Source organism: Amblyomma mixtum, chromosome 3 (genome assembly GCF_055824585.1).
Source record: "Amblyomma mixtum isolate Tamu chromosome 3, ASM5582458v1, whole genome shotgun sequence".
Taxonomy (NCBI): domain Eukaryota; kingdom Metazoa; phylum Arthropoda; class Arachnida; order Ixodida; family Ixodidae; genus Amblyomma; species Amblyomma mixtum.
The window spans coordinates 366,572,591-366,594,393 of NC_143014.1; the positions used below are offsets into that span (position 1 = coordinate 366,572,591).

The following is a 21,803-nucleotide window of genomic DNA, read 5'->3' on the forward strand; positions in this document are numbered from 1 at the left end:
AGCCGGCAGCTTGGGATGTTCCCTAAAGGGCTAAAATTCGGGCTAGCGAAAAGGTACAGTGCTAGAGAGAACAAAATAAAAACAAACTCCTGTAGAAACGTCGCACGAGTAACCTGTCTTTGCGCAAACTTTTTTTTCTCAAGTTTTTTTCTTTCCTCTCACCACCGCCTTCCCTGCCTTTCCTGGGTCCGCTCTAAAAAAAAAAACAAAAAACCTGCTTGACCCTGGTTTTTCTGTCTGCCTTTGTTCCTTCCCCGAGGACTCCTTTGTGTCTGTCCTGTCCCTCCCAGCCCCCTTCCCCGAAATGGCGCGGAGGCACTCACTCTAAAGCCCGCTACCGAACATTTTAAGCCGCCCTCCCGACGACACTCCCTGCACCGCTTCTATGCAGTGGAGAGGGGGCTCACTGTGTCCGGTATGCAGAAGTGCTCCCCCGCCTTTCCTGCGTTTGTTTGGAACAGGTTTTTCTTCTCTCCTGCGGTTGGGTTGAGTGTCAAGGGATGAAGGTAGCTGCGAAAACACGCTGGCACTCGCTACTCCTCGTTGAATTTGTGTTATACAGTTTTTTGTGCCTTTCCTCGTGTTGCTTGATCAATCCACGATCGAAGATGACATCGCCTTCCATGGGCACGTCCAGTGCAAGTATGGTGGAACCCTATCGTTCTTGTCTCAGTGTTGAATAACTTCGCTCCGAAAGACGTGAGTGGTGAACTTTAACATTTACTGGCATTTGAGCCGTGGAGGCCACAGCGGTGAAGGCGGATTTTATAACGGCGACGTCGTGCTGCTAGGACGTAAGTACGGATTTGAAATCACTCTGTTGTCTGAGTACTGCCGCCGTCTCGGTTATATGCTCGGCGTCAAAAGAAACTTTCTAGTTGTACAGTGTCTTTTTTGAACTAGCGAGTTGTAGATTGCACAGCGTAGAGAGACAAAATACCGAAAAATTTTCTGTCAGTTACATACCGAAATTTCTTGCCCTTCATGGTAACAAGACTAAAATTAGTTTTGTGGTGTGTATTCTTTCTTTACACAGGCATATGGTGCATACGTGCGAGCGCAATCAGCGACGAGCGTCCTGAGGGGCAGCTGCTCAAGGCCCTGAACAAATATCACGCGTCGCATCGATGGTGCGGAATGTGCCGTAAATAAAGGAGGATGACCAAGCAAGCATTGGAATCGTCCGAGCAACCTGTTTACACACCAACACTGTTAGGACACACATTTGCAACACAATATTGATTCAAACACGAAAGGCGTGAGGTGCATTCACGATACTGAGCATTAATGCTCAGGGCCAGGCGTCATGAGACGCCTGGCTTGTCCGTGTCTTCTCTTTCGTCCTGTCTTCTTTTGCACGCATTATCTCTTTTTAATTAATGTGACGTACAACTTCCGCTGCGTGCGATTCTCGGTAGCTCGTTTTCCTCTTTTTTTCAATTTATTTCTTAGCGATTACCAATCCACAATTACTTTACCGATAACGACCGTCGATTACAATCCCAATTATCGATTACCTATCATCAATCCTTATCTAGCTTACAGAGCACGGGATACTACGCCACTTCTACACATACATCATGAATCCCTATCTAGCTTAAAGAGCACGGCATACTACGCCACTTCTACACATACACACCATTTGTTCCCGTACACTGAAGCACCATAACACCCTCCAAATTCTGACGCGTAATTAGCATATTAATATTTGTCTGGCTTCGCGGTGGCTCAGTGGTTACGGCGCTCGGCTGCTGACCCGAAAGAAGCGGGTTCGATCCCGGCCGAATTTCGATGAAAGTGAAATTCTAGAAACCCGTGTACTGTGCGATGTCTTTCCACGTTAAAGAACCCCAGGTGGTCGAAATTTCCGAAGCCCTTCACTACATCGTCCCTAATAGCCTGAGTCGCTTTGGGACGTTAAGCCCCCATACACCACACCAATATTTGTTTTTTTTTTCATTACTATCAGACCAGAACACATCCCAAACATAGGCCACTAAGCCATACACCCGACCACGCGTTCAATGGGTGTCCCTCAAACACGCCTGAAGCAAATACACTTCGTGGGCTACGGGAATACAGAACAACCAGAGCAAAAAACCTTCGTGGCATACGTGTTACTTGCCCACCTGGTGCAGTGGGGCTATTTTCTTTTTCTATTTACAAGAATTTGGTTTTTTTTCCGACGGGCGGAGCAGGGATTTCTCCTGAACGAGCTCCTTACGCTGTCGCTTAATACCTGCGGCTGTCCAATAGACCTTTCCCGGAATGCATCAGAGCTCGTGTTTCTGGTTCGATGGGCAATAGATAGCGCGCACCGAGGTGGCTCTAACAAGGAGAAGAAATTGGGCGGGGGAGCGATCGTCCCAAAGGAAAACCGGTTGAGAAGGAAAAGTGGACTGTTTTGCCTGTGGAAGAAGTCGAGATTGGGCCACTTAGTGTATATTCATAATGGTGGTTCAACAGCGCGAATACTCCAAGACCAAGAAAGAGAGAGGACACACACACCAGCGTTGAATTCAGCGCTGGTGTTGTGTCCTGTCTCTTTCTTGGTCTGTGTGCGTTTGCCTGTGGGCCGAACTTTGGCTTGCCCACGTGGGCCGAGCATGGGTTAGCCCATGTGGGCCGGACTTCGGCTAGCCCGTGTGGGTCCCCGCTGCGCTGCCGCCTAAGCCCCCCTGGAGGTCCCCTCTGAGAAGCCCATTACTGCCCCTATGGGTCCCACAAAGGACCGAGGAAAGCCCCCTTCATCGTTTTTATGCATGCAGACCATAGGGGTCCCTCCTGGTCCTATGTAGCAAGCCCACTGGGCTGCCCCTGTGGGTCCCGCGCGATGCCGAGTTGCAAATCCCGCCCATATCCCACATCGGGCCCCAATGGGCTGCCCGTGTGGGACCCACGAGGGCCCGCAATTCCGAGCCCCGTTTGTGCTACTGGGGGACGCTCAGCAGCCGCAGATAACCTCGCGCCGTAAAAATTCATCGTAGTCAACAGTACACGCGAAGGTGAGAGTATAAAATGTGATATTTGTGAATAAAATGTCAATTTCTTTAGACGAGCATTGATGTTCGATTTTTGCGACATTCATTTGACAGAAGTCATATTCTCTTGACACCGGACACTGACGAAATGGAAGAACTGCAATAGGCAGATGGCTACGAAGCTCTCACGTTTTAAAGCGAAAGCCTTTAATGACTCATCGTTGGCAACAGAAGGTTGCTAGCAGAGGTGTCACGCTTTTCGTTTGGTCGAAATGGTTATGACGTCAGAGTGCGCGGATTCGAAGTAATGAGGTCACCCACGGATGCCTGACGCCACGTTTTGAAGCGCGCGACAACTAATAAAATAGTTGTCGTCGGCTCCGAAAGCGGGCGTAAGGCGTCCGTGGCTGACCACATTACATACCTCATTACTGCGAACTGAGCCATGGATACAACCGAACTCATCGAAGCAGAGAGAGAGTCGTGCTAGAGAAGCAGGCAAAGTCTGTAGTTGAAATGTGTAGTCAAAGTGTGTAGTCAAATAAAGAACTAGTACACCGCAAATAGTCTTGCGGTCAACGCCAAACAGTGCGCCAGGGAAAGCTATCTCCTTGAAGCACTTTGGAGAGCCAAAGTGCCCCTGAATTTTCTCACCTTGTTTATCAGATTTTCGATTGAGCTCTCTCAAATTTTCTACAGCTTTCAATGCCTACTATGAATGAACCTCTCCAGACATGTGGCTTAATTTACATGCAGTGCGTACGGTGTGGAAGTATCGCAGTAGCGCTCACGAACAATTACACAGGCGCAAATCGACCTGGCAAAGGCATTTGATCGCGTGTGTTATCCGTTTCTTTATTCTCTTGTAAACAACGTCAATCGTGGCTAAAGTCTTCCGACTGGGATGCGCCTTTGCCACAAAAACTGTTCTTCGTGTTTTATTGAGAATCGCCCTCTCCCACAAACAGTCCGCATACGGTGCTCCCCTAAAACAGCTTGCCCGTTGTCCCTGGTCCTGTTTGCAGAAGAACTGAGGATTGGGCCAGTTGGTGGTGATCCATCGTAAAAAACCAGCGCTTAAGAACACGGACCGAGGACAAGGTGAAACAGACTGACGGCGCTGAACTTACAACTGAATTTTATTCACACGTAGCCAGCCAATTTATACATTTACACAAACATGCGCAAAGGCGTCTTGTCAAACCCAGATACACTGTTGCCACTCACAAGCGTAAAACTAGAGGAAACAAAGAAACAGCGTTCATCTATTCAAGGCACGTGTGCCATTACCTCGCGCTCCCTAACCAGAATGAAATGAGCTTGCTTCATTCTGGGTAGGGAGGCTGAGGTAATGGCACACATAAGAGAAGTTTATTTGGACTCTCGATCAAAAAGCGACATTTGTCCCTCTACAAAAACAAAGATACATTGCGTCAACTGATGTCGCCCTATGCACACACACTCACAAGGAACGTAAGTGTCCAAAAATAAAAAGTGTCCAGAAAGTTCTAGTGGGTCCATACGCGGAGAAAGCACGCCGGGTCGAAACCCGCGCACAAAAAACCGCGCACCAAAACCCGCGCACGAACAACGCGCACGAACAATTAACGCGCACCAAACACGCGCGCCACTTAATATCGCAGCTGCAAGTGCCTTGCACACGTGCCGCAGTAATCGGCCTGCTTTCGGGTCCGGCATGTTCATCACTGGGCCGCTTCTGCCAACAACCAATTAAATGGCGGATGTCAGAAATGTAGAGAGCATGTTATCCGCCGCTGATACTAGTCATGCGCGAAGTCCTGATAGCATTTTACACGTATGCTTCGCGGACGTGAGGCTTCATCGCAAGGCAGTACATCAGAGTAAAAAGAAAACGCAGACGTAAATACAGTCGTTTCAATCAAAAATAATATATAAAGTGGAAATATTGCATATTCGTAACACTATAATCATCTGTTGGAGCACTTGTAATCGAATTAATATATGCTATTGAAACTAGCGCGTCATGATTGTGGTTCTAGTCCTGAATGTAATGAGGCAGGAATGAGCGATAAAAAGCATTCGTGTATCATGAAAAACGTGAAACTTTTTCACAGTGATAAAAGTGGCGCGATGTGTTAATGGGCCGCTGAATCAAAATATCGTAAAGTTTTTTCTGGCAGTATTTTTTACGGAGAAAACATACCCGCAGAATTTGATTACGTAACTACAATAGCGGAAGGTACAAATTAGTTACCATATTAGGGGTACTGGTGGTACGATGGCAGCAGTTGAGAATGTAACGAGCAGACCAATTCTTATTATGCTCGTAGCTTACTGGAAAATCAAGACCAGGGTGCCGTGCTGAGGCCGCATTCTCAGGTTTAGAAGGAACTAGTGATTTGTAACGTTGTAGGTAAAGGAATATAGAGACAAGAAATTTTGTTCCAAGTAACCTAGAGAACAGTTAGCATTACTCGTCATACAGCTAATGTGAAGATCCGAAGAAAGGTTAGAAAACACACAGAAGCCTAAGCAGTTATACGATGCTAATATAGTGGCCCGTGTAATGTGCGAGGTCAGTGCACTTTAAAGAACGCCACGTGGTCGTAATTTCTGGAGCCCTACTCTCCGGCGTCCCTCATAGCCTGAGCCGCTTTGGAGCGTTTAACCCCCCCAATCCAAATCTTTCACTCCCACCTTCCTCCCTTCCCTCACGGCGCTGTTGGGGTGTCCACCTAGAAGAAAATTTCCTTTCCTGCAAAGCAACTTATTTATAGGTATATATGGAAGGCACAGTGAATAAAATCACATGTTTCCAGTAAATCAGCAACAGCTGTAGGAATTGACCCACTTTAGGCAATTCTTGCTAGAAGATGAAATGAAAAGGTGAAATCCCGACCATCCACACCACATTTTCATCATCGTGGCCAGGTTGGTGGTTTGTTGGTTTATTGGGGTTTAACGTCCCAAAGCAACTCAGACTTTGAGGGACGCCGTAGTGAAGGGCTCCATAAATTTCGACCACCTGGGGTCTTTAACGTGCATTGACATCGCACAGTACACGGGCCTCCAGAATTTCGCCTCCATCGAAATTCGGCCTCCGCGGGCCAGGATCGAACCCGCGTCTTTCGGGTCAGCAGCCCGAAAGACGCGGGTTCGATCCCGGCCGCGCCTTCCGGGCTGCTGACCCGAAAGACGCGGGTTCAACAGAGGGGTTGTTGCTCACGATTTGAATGCATGACCGCGATAGTATACACCTTCTAGACGATAAGGCGACAACCAAACACGTGCGAAACGAAAGAAGAAAGTTCCGCAGGATTTAAGCAATATATATTTGACGTTTCATTTCAGGGCCGCCAGATATTCAGTCCCTATCAATGCGACTGGGATGACCAATCAACTAAACGAAATTCTTTATTGGAAAGCGTTAACCACATATCTCGCGGCGTCAAGAAGGTAATTCGCTTTGAAAGAAACCCGTAATGACAGAACAGCCTCTAGACCACTTACGCGCACTTTATAACGGCTTTTTGCGCTTTTAATCTTAGTGACAGCAGCAGTACATGTTTTTTTCGAACATTCATTCGTGTGAGTGTCATAAAATGAAACAAGTATTCGAAAATCTAACGGAAATAGTCTACCCGTCGACGCACTATGTCCGCTCCCGCCGTGAATACAGGTCCCCATATCGCTGCTTCAGAAAAAAGCCGCATGACTCCGCCACCATCGCTGGAATGACCGGGCTTTGTTTAGTACAGAAGCAGGTGTCTCTGCAGGATGTGGACAGTGCGGCTAAACGGTGTTCCAGAGCATGCCACCCGCAGGGCTGTACGCATCAACGGCAAGGTCTACTCGTTCGACAGTTACCACGCGGCATGGAACTTGCTCCACGTCTTCATCTTCGACCCCGCATCGCACCGGTGGGATATGGTGCAGACGCAACTTGCCTACGGCGGGCTATTTTACATTTCGTTCCAGATAGTTGTAGCGTACGGCCGCTGCGCGTATCTGTGGGGCGGCCCATCCAGCTGGCCAGCCCCGAGTGTCCTTTACCGCTTCGACACAAGCACCATGACATGCAGCCCTGTGGCGGTGTCCGGTGAGGTGCCGTCATCGATTTACGGCAGCACAGCTTGTGTTGTGGGTCACCGCAAGTATATCTTAAGTGACTGGGATCCTTCGCCATATATTCGGGTCCTCGACTTGGATACCCTGGAGTGGCACCGTGTCCACACCAGCGGAAAGGCTCCGGTTCGACGTGCCTTCCACACTGCGTCTGCCATTGGGACCCGCATGTATGTGTTCGGCAGCAGCCTAGGAGACCCTTCCCTCATCCTATACTATTTTGAAACGACCACCTCTTCCTGGGTGCGCCCACAGGTACAAGGCGTTCCCCCTTTGTATCGGCGAGGATATTCAGCCTTCGTGTTCAACGAAGAGCTGTACATTTTCGGAGGGTACAGCGATTTGCTCCAGACATACTTGGCAGATATGCACAAGTACGACCCCGCGACGTTGTGTTGGACCGTAGTGAAGGCATGCGGCTCACCACCATCTCCCAGGCTCTTGCATGGCTGCTCAGTGATGGGTGAAAGAGTGTTTATCTTCGGTGGCTTTGGGCCGGCACCCAACCAGGATGAGGGGCAGATTGCTGAGGAGCGAAGGGCGCTGACCGATCTCCACGTGTTGCACTTGGCACCGACACTGCAGAACCTGTGCTTACTTGCAGTGATTGATGCACGGCTGGATCTACGCCCCTTACCCCCTTTCATTAGAGAAATGGTCCACGCTATAACTTCTCAGCCATCGTAGTCGATGGCAGATGCCTCATCTCAAGCAAACTGAGTGCCTTCGGCGACGCCGGCTGGGTGGTACGGTGATGATGCAACTTCGGCGCAACTGCTTGACACAAAAATAAGCACTTCTTTTATACGCAAAGAAAGCCTTCCTCCAGTGCTCTATTTTCGCGCAAGCAAGAAAGTCGCTAGTGTTTTGTTTATATTCATCTCGCTCTGGGCCTCCACGTTTTTGTAAATAATAAAGCGAACAAATTTTCTGAGCGAAGAGTTATTCACTAAAATCGATTCACTTCCAGCCCGGTGGTTTCTTAGAGGAAGACCCATTAACGCCATTTCGGCTTGAAGCTCGTGATAAATACTAGGTTCTCGCGTAGCCACTGCTGGTGATCCTTTGCAAAGCATATCTTAGATAGAAATATGTCGCGGTCGGCGTCGATTTCAGCACTTTTCCGGAAACAACTTGCTTCTTTTGCGACGACTTTAGAAAGCCAAACAGTTACCACTTATTTCCGCATGTCTGCTTTCACTTTGACGCTGCTCTAAAGGTTCACTGATTTTATAGCCTGCTAGTTATGGTTCTCTTTTTTCCTATATATATATTAATTTCAATCCGGAAGCATCCGATCGGTATCTATGTCGTCAACCTGAGCCGCTAGAATTCCTCAAAGCTTATGTAACAGGTCGTATCGGGTGGTGATCATATTGAAGGCAGTCGACAGCATGCTAGACTGTAGCTCTTCCGATCTGATACTGGAAGCTTTCACTTATCCTGTGTGGACAAGATTTTTCTAGGATCGACCTAATGCAAAGAGAAACTATTCCTCGTTTTAGTAATTTGGAGTGGGCGCTATCGTAGGCTAACAGAGCCTTCTTTGAGCGAGGCGTTCAACCTCTATGTTGAACGCCTGGGCAGCCCAAACATACATTCGTGTTCCGACTGCGGACGCTTTGTGGAAGCAGCGGCTAGCCGGGGCCTCTGCACTGGTCGGAGCGCTATGCCATGTCAGGTTCTCAAGGTTAAGATAATATACACGGTGTGAGCATTCCTGGTCCGAGAAATCAAAGATGTTCATCCGTTGACACAGCACACAAGCAGAGGAGATGTTCAGTGTCTGCATTTGGCCGCAGATTTCCGGGCGGCTCCATGTCATAGCGAGGGTATACAACCGGTATAAGCCACCAATCCGTGACCTTAGGTCCGAGGAGCTCCTTCACATGTAGACGCAGTGGCCGTAGGCGGCAATGCTGCGGTCGATGCAGCTAATGGGCCTGCCTTGGGAGTGCAACTCGGTCAGCAGCACACCCCACATGCAGGTTGCGGTGTGTAAAATGCATACGCCGAATGGGCTGCCTAAGATTTCATCGCTGTCATCGCGGCAGTTGTAGAAGGGGTTGAACGAGTAGACCTTCCCTTTGGTAGAGACAGCCATGTCGGTTTACGAGTTCGGGAACCCGGTGCAGCCGCACAGTCCACATCGTGCAGTGGTAACCAATCTTCTCAGAAATGAAAGCGGGGTTAGATTTTCCTCCCTGCTGTCGGGCAAGCAATGGGTAAGAAGAGGTTTGGTAAGCGTTTTTCTTTTTTTTTTCGCAAGCCTGTGTTGATTTCAGTGAGAAAGCTTCTAACGCACCCTTTGCTGTTATGACGATATAGCATCTGTTCCAGGGCTTACGCGAAGAATACAGAGGGATAGCGAGTAAGAAGGGTTGCGGGGAAAGGGGGACACGAGGAGGGCAGGAAGGGCACCATGCACTGGGTGGCGCGGGCGGTTGTGACACCGAGACACATTTTTCTTCGCCACATACTAGTGCATCGTTCGATGTGATATCATGAAGCGCTAGGAATATTTAGCCTCTTGACTGCAAACGCCTTGTGGAATTTCTTCACAAGCCCCGGAACTGTAGGCCCTGCGTACACACAAGATTTAAGGTGTTCGTAAGATTGCGAAGGAAAGCGCAAGGTCTGCGAAGACCTATATAGACGTGCAGCTGATATCACAAAAAATTGCGACCATCCCCATTAGACAGCCTTAGATGCAGCCAGGAGGCAGGTAATGGCTTGGGACGCTAGACATCAGGAGGCCAAACATCGCGAAGATGCGGCCGTTGGAAACGGATATCAACGCGCTAGTAAAGGCGACATCAAACGCGCTACACGACAAGGTCACTCACATCCCGAGGTACAAAAATGCTGGGGCCTCTATATCTGGGCAGAATGACGTAGACGCGAGTCGTCAGCGCTGCGGGCAAACCAATTTGACGCTGCAATTCCCGTTACTGGTGGTAAATGCTTCGTTAGTTTTAATGCAGGATGGCGATTTGGACGTGATTAAAGATTCTTACTTGACAAGAAAAAAGTGGGAAGCTTCAGTTCCCTGCGAGAGTACGAAGTGATAGCGTTAAAGTGTCCGTACGGTCGCTAGCGCGTCCCCTGGCGCACCGTTTTGCAGACGTCGATACGCTTGTTGAAATCATAAACTGCTTTATTGCACATCACCGTCGACATTATTTAGTGACGATAATTACTGACCCTCATTAGCTGTGTGGTCCTGTAATGTGATTTGCCTGCTGTGGGGTGGGTGGTACTCGTACAAGGCCTCTATATATCCCACTTACCGCACGTTCCTCAGTGGCGGTTTCCATTTCGACTGACCACAGTTTCTTTTCAATATCAGCAAAATTGCTTTCCTACTCCACTACCTTCTCGACCAATCAGGATTTTCCAGTGTCAACGATGCTGACTCTGGGTTGCTGGACGAACGGCGACCTTTAATGCTGTCGCGTAAAAAAAAACAAAATTGGTGGGGACACTTAAGCTTACCCTTAAGAGCACGACGAGATAGCATGATGGGTTAATTCCCGTATATGCAGAAGGCCATTCACTATTTTACGCTGACAGATCCTTGGGAGTCCTCATGCCCCTCCTGTGGCACTGGTGCAGTGGTTAAGCGATGCGCCTTGTGGGGTCCAGGTTGCTCTTCCCGAAGTACCAATCATTTATTTATGTAGTTTTCTCACTATCCGATGGGTAGCCTTTGATGACGCAACAAGGACACGTGACCTAGGTGGCCCATCCGCCTCCTAGGTTGCTCTCTGGGAACCACCTGCCAGAGCCATGCCCACATTTTCTCGCTCACAACGCCGACGAGGACACCGGGGCCTTTAACGCTGTCGCGTTAAAACGCCCACATCAAGCCGACAGCAGGCAGTCAGATACAGTGTTAACGTTCTTCTTTCCGCTGCTCAATAACTAAAGAAATTATGCCCGGTACTTCAAAAAAAGAGAGGCGAGCGGTGTTTTCAAATGAGGCGTCTATTCCATTGTCAATTCACACAATACCGTAAGGGTAAAACCAACGTAATTTATCGGACACCGTTACTGCGCATGGGTTCAACAGATTAATATTGCCACGAGGGCGTTTCAAACCCGCGGCGGAGCAAACAGGTCAGCTTCGCTGGCCACTGCACGAGGGCGCGATTCTATCGAGGCGACCGATCACGTCTCGTGTTAAACTGCAACACACTTTTGCGCTGTGCCTTGCAAATCGCCTCTTAAACAACTGCCACCCGCGGCGCTCCGCTCGTAACACGTTTCCCACAACCGGTAGATACCCGCCGCGGTGGCTCAGAGGTTAGCGTGCTCGGCTAGTCTGCAGGAGATAATGGGTTCGAACCGAGCCGCGGCGGCCTGCACTTCGATGAAGGGAAAACACAAAAGGAGCCCGTGTGCTGTGCGATGTAAATGCACGTCAAAGATCCTCGGGTGGTCGAAATTAATCCGGAATCCTCCACTACGGCTCTTCCTTCTCTCTTCTTTCACTGCCGCCGCGGTGGCTCAGTGGCTATGGTGCTCGGCTGCTGACCCAAAAGACGCGGGTTCGATCCCGGCCGCGGCGGCTGGAATTTCTTTGGAGGAGAAATTCTACAGGCCCGTGTACTGTGCGATATCAGTACACGTTAAAGAACCCCAGGTGGTCGAAATTTCCGGAGCCCTTCACTACGGCGTCTCTCATAGCCTCAGTCGCTTTGGGACGTTAAACCCCATAAACCAACCATAAACCAACCATCTTCTTTCACTCCCGCCCTCCTCCGCTCCCTCAGGTTGCGTTTGGGGCTTCCACCCAGATATGCTAGACAGTTACTGCGCCACTTCCTTTCCTCAAAACCACGTATTTAGAGGTGTATGTACAAGGCACAGTGACCAAATCTCAAGTTTCTATTTCACCAGAAACAGCTGCAGGATCTCAGCCCCCTTAGGCATTTCTTGCCAAAACAGGAAATAAATATGTGAAATGCCAACGATTCACGCCACATTCTCATGATCACGGGGGAGGGGGTTCAACAAAGTGATTGTTGCTCGCGATGTGAATAGACCAGAGCTACATGACACCTATACCAATCACCTGGTAGACGATAAGGCGGCAACAAAACATGCGCGAAACGAAAGAAAAGAGAACCGCAGGACTTACGGAATATATGTTTCACGTTTCTTTTTAAGGCCGCCAGATATTCAATCCCTATCAATGCGACTTTCATGACCGATCAACTAAAAAAAATTCTCGATTGGAAAGCGTTGACCACATATCTCGCGGCGTCAAGATAGTAATTCGCTCTAAAACAAACCCGTAATGGTAGAAGAGCCCTCCTGACCGCTTATGCGCACTTTGTAACGGCTAAGCGCTTTTAATCTTGGTAACAGCAAGAGTAGATGTCCTTTTGCGAGCACTCATTTGTGTGAGTGTCATAAAGTGACCAACATATTCCAAAATCTAACGGAAATAGTCACCCTTCAACGCACTAAGTCCGCTCACGCCGCGAAGACCGATTACGATCGTGGCCGCCGCGATCTGCTCCGGCGGCGCGCCGTTGCTCCGGCCGTCCCATTCGGCGCCTCGCCCAGCAGAAGAGTGTAATGCTGCTAGTTCCCTAAAACGCCCCGAGGTGGCGGTCTTAGCCTAAGCATCGAGCGGCGCTCGCCCGGCCGGCACTGCCTGCGCTTTCAGCCGCTGCACCAGCTTTGTTGGCGCGCTTCGACGCTGAATGACTAGGAATACGCAGGCAGTTTTTTTCTGACTCGTGCCTGAAGTGACAAAGAAGCTGAGGTACATTGTTAAACAGTTGCGAATGTCTTCTGCATGCAGCTTTTGTGGTAATTTAAGAGTTGATGGGGGCAACACATGCTTTCACCTTGCGACATGTCGTCTAAATTGCATGCCATCGCGCTGAGTTTTTTCTTCACATCCTTGAAGGCGATGCCTCGTGAGTGCCCACTCGTACACCGACTCCACCCATGAAGTGCAATCAAAAAGCGACCACTTTGCTTTATGTTAAGGCTATAATAACTGAGTGGCAACAATGCCATGATTTGAAAATTTTGCAATACATTGCAGAATGTCTAGGTCGGGATCATGGTCGGGATGCTTATATGGACATTTTCTATTTCACTGCAGCGACCACCATCAGGCATTACAAATGCCAGCATTGCTTACATAGCAGGGTTCGTGGCGAGAGCTCTTGAAGAACGTAGAAGGTGCAGCTCCTGGCCTGCCCTCCACCAGTCGGATGGGTCTAGTCCGTTGCTGGCTCATTAGCCTACAGTCAAGGGGGAGGGATTAACCTACCCAAAATCAGAGTTCATCAGTGTTCTGGTGGCCACTAAGAAGGCTATTGATATTGCCCCGCAGCATATAAAAATAAGCAACGTGCGGCAGCAGCTGGCTGCAGCTATTACTTTCGAGAATCCAGCAGTGCTCCCTTTTTGTTTGCAAAGCAAGGGAGGACCACGCCGCAAGCACAGTATCTGTGGTGTTCGATAATTTCGTGAGGCCACTCTTATCTGACGTAGGAGCTACTGTCACATACAGGGCAGCATATACCGCGAAAAAAAGCTCGCCAGCAAGCCGCTCCCCGGGAAAGTGCTCCGTGTTTAGAATGAACACTATGCGAGAAACATTATAGATCTGGTTTAATCTGCATAAATAAAGCATTGCGTATCCTATGTATTTTCAAATAATTTTATTTTTCCTCCTTTTTGCTTGCAGCGCGCGAGAAAAAAATGTAAATGCTCCTCGGTTCAGGCTATATGCGCCAAAAAACCTTATGCATTGCAGGCTGTTGTGCACGGCCCTGCCCAACATTCGACAGGGAAAAAGGAATTGAGTGATACCTACAAACGCCGAAAGCAAACGTTTATTGGATGCATTTAAGTTCAAATCAAATACCATTGCTACACAGGAAAACCGAAAGAACTATAATCTCTATATATAATTTAAGGCTCTAAACTAACGTTTACAGGGATAGCAAAATTAAAATTGACCGCTGTGCTCAAATGTAAAGTAATTCATGTTTGGTGCCATATACAACTGCACAAATAAAACACGCTCTTATGACGATCTGCTTCATCTCGGTCCTAAGTCTGCTTCCGAATTTAGGAAGATATTATACCAGCAAGCTACCTTGTTCTTTGCCGACGCTCCTGTGCGGTAATTTTCTAGCGCGCATCGCACACAGGCCTGCGACAGCTGCGTTTTCGCGGTCTACGCACGACCGCCTCAGGGAAAGCGCGCATGGGGTAAGCGCGCCACCGTGCGGCGAGAGGAGCGGTCACACCGCTCTCTCAAATTACGCTCTCTCCGTGCGAATGGGATGGCCGGCGCAAAAGCGCGCTTCGATCGCGGAGGCCACGTTACGATATCGCTGCTTCAGAAAAAAGCCGCATGATGCCGCCAGCATCGCTGGAATAACCGGGCCTTGTTTCTTATAGAAGGAGGTGTCTCTGCAGGATGTGGACGGTGCGGCTAAACGGTGTTCCAGAGCAAGTCACCCACAAGGCTGTACGCATGAACGGCAAGGTTTACTCGTTCGACAATAGCTACACGGAATGGAACTTGATCAACGTTTCCATCTTCGACCCTGCAACGCACCGGTGGGATGTGGTGGAGGCGCAACTTCCCGACGTCAGGCCGACTGACATTTCCCACCGCACAGTTGTAGCGTACGGCCACTGCGCGTATCTGTTTTGCGGCCCGCACAGCTGGCCAAGTGTTCTTTATCGCTTCGACTCAAACACGATGACATGCAGCCGTCTGGAAGTGTCCGGTGAGGTGCCCTCATCGATGTACGGCCACGGAGCTTGTGTTGTGGGTCACCGCGACTATGTCTTAAGTGACTGGGATACTTCGCCGTATATGCGGGTCCTTGACTTGGATACCCTAGTGTGGCATCGTGTCCCCACCAGCGGACAGGCTCCGGTTCTACTTGCCTCCCACACTGCGTCTGCCATCAGGACCCGCATGTATGTTTTTGGCGGCAGCCCAGAAGACCCTTCCCTCATCCTATACTATTTTGAAACGACCACGTCTTCTTGGATGCGCCCAGAGGTTCAAGGCGTTCCCCCTGTGTATCGGCGAGGACATTCAGCCTTCGTGTTCAACGACGAGCTGTACATTTTCGGAGGGTACAGCGATGTGCTGAAGACCTTCTTAGCAGATATGCACAAGTACGACCCCGTGACGTCGCATTGGACCGAAGTGAGGCCATGGGGCTCACCACCGTCTCCCAGGTACTGGCATGGCTGCTCAGTGATGGGTGAAAGAGTGTTTATCTTCGGCGGCTTTGGGCTCGCACCCAACGAGGATGAGGGGCAGGTTGCTGAGGAGCAAAGGGCGCTGACCGATCTCCACGTGTTGCACTTGGCACCGACACTGCAGAACCTGTGCTTACTTGCGGTAATTGATGCACGGCTGGATCTACGCCCCTTACCACCTTTCATTAGAGAAATGGTCTACGCTATCTCTTCTCACCCATCGTAGTCGATGGTAGATGCGGCATCTCAAGCAAACTGAGTGTCTTCGGCGAAGCCATCTTGCTGGTATGGTGATGATGCAACTTCTGCGCCGCTACTTGACGCAGTAATAAACTCTTCTTTTATACGCAAACAATGCCTTCCTTCAGTGCTGTATTTTCGCGCAAGCAAGAAAGTCGCTAGTGTTTTGTTTATATTCATGTCGCTCTTGGCCGCCACGTTTTCGTAAATAATAAAGCGAACAATTTTTCTGAACGAAGAATTATTCACTGAAATCGATTCACCTCCAGCCGGGTGGTTTCTTCAAGCAAGTCGCATTAACGCCACTTCGGCATAAAGCTCGTGATCAATTCTAGTCAGCCGCGTAGCCACTGCTGGTCATCCTTTTGAAAGCAGATGGTAGATAGAGATATGTGGCGGTGGGCGTCGATTTAGTTTTTGTCCGGAAACAACTTACGTCTTTTGCGATCACTTAAGGAAGCCAGTTATAACTTATTTCCGGATGTCTGTTCTCACTTTGACGCTGCATTAAATGTTCGCTGATTTTATAGCCTGCTAGCCATGGTCTTCTTTTCCCGATATACATTCTAAATACAACCTGCAAGCACCCGATAGGTATCTTTGTTGAATCTGAGCCGATAGAATTCGTCAAAGCTTGTGTAACTGATTGTAGCAGGAGCAGATCGTATTAAAGGCAACCGACAGCATGCTGGCCAGTATTTCAAGCTTCTCGACACCCTATTTACACTGGTGTGACGGCACTCCAGCGCGCCGTACACGCCAGATACATTCTCGACGAGTCATCCCACGATGGTTTGGGTGGATGGTTCGGGAAATGTGTCTGTACGTGGCACCATCTTGAATAGACAAAGTCGCTTTGTGCCATGACGCGCTTTAACCACGCTTTACCTTGCGCCGTGAAAACTCATCACCATCAAGAGTAAACTCGAAGATGAGAGGATAAAACGTGGTAGCCACAGTGGTTGAACGAATGGGAAACAACGACCCACCGGAGTAAAGAGGCCATGATGGAGGATTGAAACATTAGATGATAGGTGAAAATAAAAGCAAGCATGACAGGAAGGTAACAAGAAAAAGCGCGTGTATGGATGAAAGGAAAAAAACAGAATTAAGGATTATAACACTGCCAGAAACGCCCCGGAAAAACCCTTTTGCTCGTAAAAAAGATAAAAATAATAAAATCAGCAACTGCAGCGCTTCTGTTCCACTACCGAGCGGAAGGAGACTGAGAAGAAAGAAGCGGTTGAGGTCATGCCCTACATTCATCGCGTTTCATGTAACGTCGAGGGGTCAGGATTGTTTTCTCTACGCTGTGTAAACATCGCAGTATGTGCTCATTTGGTGATTAATGTAAATAATAGGCCGCCGTGTACGAAGGAGCACGATAATAAGTTCGCGAGTGTGTTTCAGGAGTTGCGCAGAAAGTTGCCCTCACTTGCGACAGGTTCTAGATTGGACAGACTGGTATATGTTTTAATGAAGGGGCATGTGAAAACAGGCTGCAAATGCAGAATAATCCAGGAGGCCATTTAGCACACCATTGCGAGAGATTTAGAGGCAAAGGTGAGGGTAAGAAAATGTTTCTTGCAAACCTGTATTTGAAAACATGACCTTTTCTTCCCATCTTCCCAAACAGTAGTCACACAAGCGTTTCACGGTAATAAAACTTGCGACAAGTGAGTCAGCACGCCGCCTATTTCGGTTCTGCCGAAAGTTAATCTCATGTACGCAGTTTTTCTTATGTTTTCGAATGTTTGCTACTACTATGAAGCAACTGTCAAATTCGACGGGACACTGATTGCGTTAGCTAATCGTTCCCACTCCGATAGCACCAAGAAATTCATTATATATGTGAGTGGTGTTCTTCAAAGTGTTTCTTTTTTGAAACCTACCGTTGCCAATAAATCAATATTAAAATTTTGGTCAAGAGAACGGCAAGTTTCAAACGAGAAACATACTGAAGAACACCACTCACGTATTTAATGAATTTCTTGGTGTTATCAGAGGAGATAATCCAATCAGTGCCCCGTCGCATTTGAAGTTGATCCATAATGGTAGCAAACATGATGGTGAGTAAAATCCTTGCTAGCCACAAGGAGAATGCCTGTGCTTTCAGTTGCGAAATACATCTCCGACATCAAAAATTCTGTGAATATCAAAACTAAATCTACAGGGTGTGAATGAAGACTTTTAGTTTCAGGGACCTGGTTTTGGAGTCTTGTCTTAAAACCCAAGTACGCTTGCATTCGTGTTATACAACTTTCCTAACTTAAATATGCGTGCCAATGGTCAGAGGACTATGATAGTTTGTAGAATTTTCTCGAGTATGACTTTTTTTTTCATTTCATGATGGTGGATGCCGAATTCGTGTTCAGAAACCCTTGCGATTGGGCCCGTCGGAACATATTATTCATCTGTTGCGCCACTCAGAAGTACAGAACTCGGGCAAGGGTAAGGGGAAACTGACAGGTAGAATAGCGAGCACCTGATATAGGTCTCCTGTAGGTAGCTAACAAGTGAATTCTCACTTTCGCGAGCAAACGATAAAAGCCTCAAAACGGTCGCTGTACTGGAAGACAAAAGGCGATTCATCGGCTTCGACTACGATGGTCCTGCAGACGTTGATCGCTACTCAATCTGAGTAAGTCGAAAGGTTGGGAGGACGACGATCACGCAGCTCTCAGAGTTGTAGTATCTGAGGACTTCTCTGACGCAGCGGAGGTCACAACGAATGTGAAGGTAAGTTCTCCTAAAATGGAGGATCGGCATGAGCAGGCGACAACCTTTGTGCATGGTCCGCTTTAGAAATTCTCAACTTGATCTTAGTGGGGCGCTGAACAATTGTGTTCGTGCGCAGAAAGATTGTCAAGCGACCCGTGGCATCGAAAAGGCTTTTGGTAGAATTAGGTTATTGAAAACATTCCTCAGATGACGAAAAAAATTTGGTTTGAAATACGAGCGTGCGACCCCACTGTACCACGCCTTTCCGTCCATGGCGCGGAAGAGGTTTTGAGCGCACATTTGTTTTACGAGAACAACTCACCTGGGTGCCATGAGGACCCCCCCCCCCCCCCCCTTTCCTCTCAGCGTTCACTCTCGAGAAAGGGAGCTGTCTTATTTCTGCAGCTACAGACAGACATTTTCCCGACAGAATCGACGAGCCAGCCTCTTCGCGGACACAACTCCAACTTGTAGCTTATGCGCGGGCTTTCAGACCCCCTGCGTCATGGTCTGGGAATGTGTGGTGAGCATCCCCCAACCACCCATCCAATGAGCCTCGTGGAACCACTGGCTGCCCCTCCCCCTGCCCAGCCAGCAACTTCTGCTGGCCCGCCGCGCGTGGGAGATTATAGCCAGCGCTGAGACTTTCGAAATAGATGTTTTACCTTCGAAGTCAAAGTCCACTTTAATAAAATTTTCTCTCTCTCCAGTACAAGTAAAATTCTAATTCCGTTTAGTAAAAGCCCACAGAGGCATCTTACGCTTATTTATTTTTTCCTTCCGTCACTACTCTTATGTTTGTTTGTTTGTTTCTTTGTTTGTTTGTTTGTACCCCAGATGCGCTGTGATGTGTTTCTCGTTTCTGCTCTTCGTTCATAAAATTACTTTCCGTCTCTCGCTTCTACTCGCTGTACCCATCTCGTCTTCGTCGTCGTCTTCGACGCCGAATATCAGGTCACTATGCAACTACCGTCCGAAAGGTGTTCTTCCTTTTATAATTTGCGTTCTAGTACACTGGCTTAGTAAGCAACAGTGCGAAAACGAAGACTTCCCGCCAGGAAGCCTGTTCTGGTAATTTCCACAGTTTGCGAGAGAACGAACGCGGCTTTTATTGGACGGAGAAAGTGGATGATAATTAGGATGGCGCCAGCTCATGCCGTGCGCAATCCGCGCCAGGTACGCCGAGAGAACAAGCCCGCGGTGGTCTTGGAAAGACGCACATGTGCCGTCTGCTATCAATGGGGACCCCGGTGCGAACGGCATCGCCTACGGCGAAAGACAGGAGTCCTTCGGCGGAAGGCCGGAACATCCCCGAGGCCGCGAATGACTGGGTGCTGGAGGAGTCCGCGGACGAAACGGAGCTTGGACGAGACCCGCCGCGCAGTGGAGATGATCCCCGCCGATCGCCGCGGCCTTCCATCCCGGACGACGTATTCCCTTCTGTACGGCGGGACGCGGTGAGCATGCCGCGGGCATGCCTCATCTTCGCCGTCCTGGCGGTGATCGCCGCCACGTGCTACATCGTCGTGTCGCGGCTGATCTTCATCGCACAGTGGCTGTCCGCGAACGGCCTCCCCTCCTACAACAATCGCCGAAGTCCGGCCGCCCCCGGAGCCAAGTGGGGAGCCCCGCGGATATAGATGCCGGGCTTTCGGCACGGTACCGCACCAGGTGCCTTGTAAGGCGCCACCGTTTGGAGCTGTATGGTCGCGGCCGCCGTCACAGCAATTTTACGCCTCGTTCCTACGACTGGGACCGCTACGCTGATAAGCCCAGAAGATGCGGTCAATAAATGTTAATATTGTGCGCAACAAAGTTGGTACCAGCCCGTGATTTACACATAACTACGCACATTTGATTGTTTAAATGCTGAAATCCGTTCGAAAAATTACAAGTTAGCAAAGCTTTTTGCAGACCCAGTTTTGTGTCCGCACTGCAGCTCGCCTGGATGAGGCAGCGCACATTTCACATCATATCGCACTACAAGAGAGCTAGTCTTGAGTGAGATTGCCTTTGATTTTTTTTCCTTTATTCCTGTTCGTATATATTTCCTTTTTCGCGTGAGCAAACCTTCAGTTGAAAGATAGCGCCTGTATTGGCCTCTTCTGCCTTGTCTTCATTCTTCAGCGCTATGATGTAGAGTTCAATCCGACTAGCCCAACTTTCAGACGTTACATTAAGCTTCATAAGTAATCTTTAAGTAATTAATTATTTATCAGAAGTATTTAATGTATTTCCGTTATTTTTTGGAAATAGCAATTACTTGCATTCGCGCGATTTTAGGATAGTAATTAGTAGTGTAATTTAATTACTTTTCACAAATAATTTTTCCATGTGTAGTATACACAAACAAAACACCGACGTTTAGCGACAAACGCGACTACATCATTCCAGCTTCCACCCCGCTGCAATTGGTACCGACACCGATTTCTCACGCGTTTCTCCGCTGCCTGGTTGCTTAGGGCTTCTAGTTGTTCTTGACAGAAAACTGAAAGAGTAGTGCTCAGTTTCCCCGGCTGTTTCCTTTTCTCGTGGACGGCATTCGCTGGTGCCGTTTTCCAAAGGCGGCGTTTTTGCAGAAGGCGTGTCATCTGCGCAGACACTTGCTCCTAGAGTTTCTGCAAAGGCCGCAAGCAGACGACAAGTACACTTCGAGGCTCGAGCTGAGCGCTCACCTGACTTCTTGGGGACAGATGTGATAGGCTCCGAGCAGCGATCAATCATTTAGTAAATACGAAATCATTAGGATAGACACTCAATATACACGAAGGATATACACTCAAAGCCCAGCTTCGATGTTCGAATTTTCTTCTGGCCAGTTACGCACGTCGAGCTAGATCTTCAGGGACTCTCCGCCTCCGGTCGAAAATTTCCGTCCTCCTACAGGCCCTCAGCGTGTACATGGCCCGCAATATCTGTGGCATGCGAAGAAATAAGACAAAGTGTTTATTAGACTAACAGCCAATTACTTCTGGTGTGTGACGTCCTCACACCGAACGGTGCCTCAACCAAGGTAAAGGCAGAAGCTCGGGCACGTTGGTGCAACATTCTAAACAAAGATATTTCGCTCCTGGCGGATTAAATTTGAGCTGCTAGTCAACGCGTTGTGTGTCATTTTCTTCCTTCGTCCAGTGTTTTGCCCTGGTTTGCCTTTCTGCATAAAGTTAAACGGAAAGACGAAAAGTCTCGAGCTCACATGCGCATGCGCCGCCCACTGTGAAGCGCGTATCCCCCCCCCCCCCCCCTTCCCCCGCCTCGTACCATTTCGGGCGACAGCCTTCTATCGCGTCTTCCTCCTCTCATCTTTGCATGCAGCTATGAACCTAACCGAGCACGCAGTGATTCCGGCAGGCGGCGCACCAGCAGCTCGCAGTGTGAAACAAAGGACGAAGAAAAGCAAGTAACGCCCACCACCAGGTTTGATTTCAGCGCGTGGCCGTTGACTGGAAAGGAACAAAGCGGCCCGATATCCTTTTCGCAAGAACTGGTTCCCAT

The 21,803-nt window shown here is 48.9% G+C and overlaps 1 pseudogene; it reads left to right on the forward strand.

The window, feature by feature from the left end:
- The first annotated feature begins 13,170 nt into the window (after positions 1-13,170).
- On the forward strand, positions 13,171-13,692 carry LOC149356668 (uncharacterized; annotated as a pseudogene).
- The last annotated feature ends 8,111 nt before the right edge of the window (positions 13,693-21,803 follow it).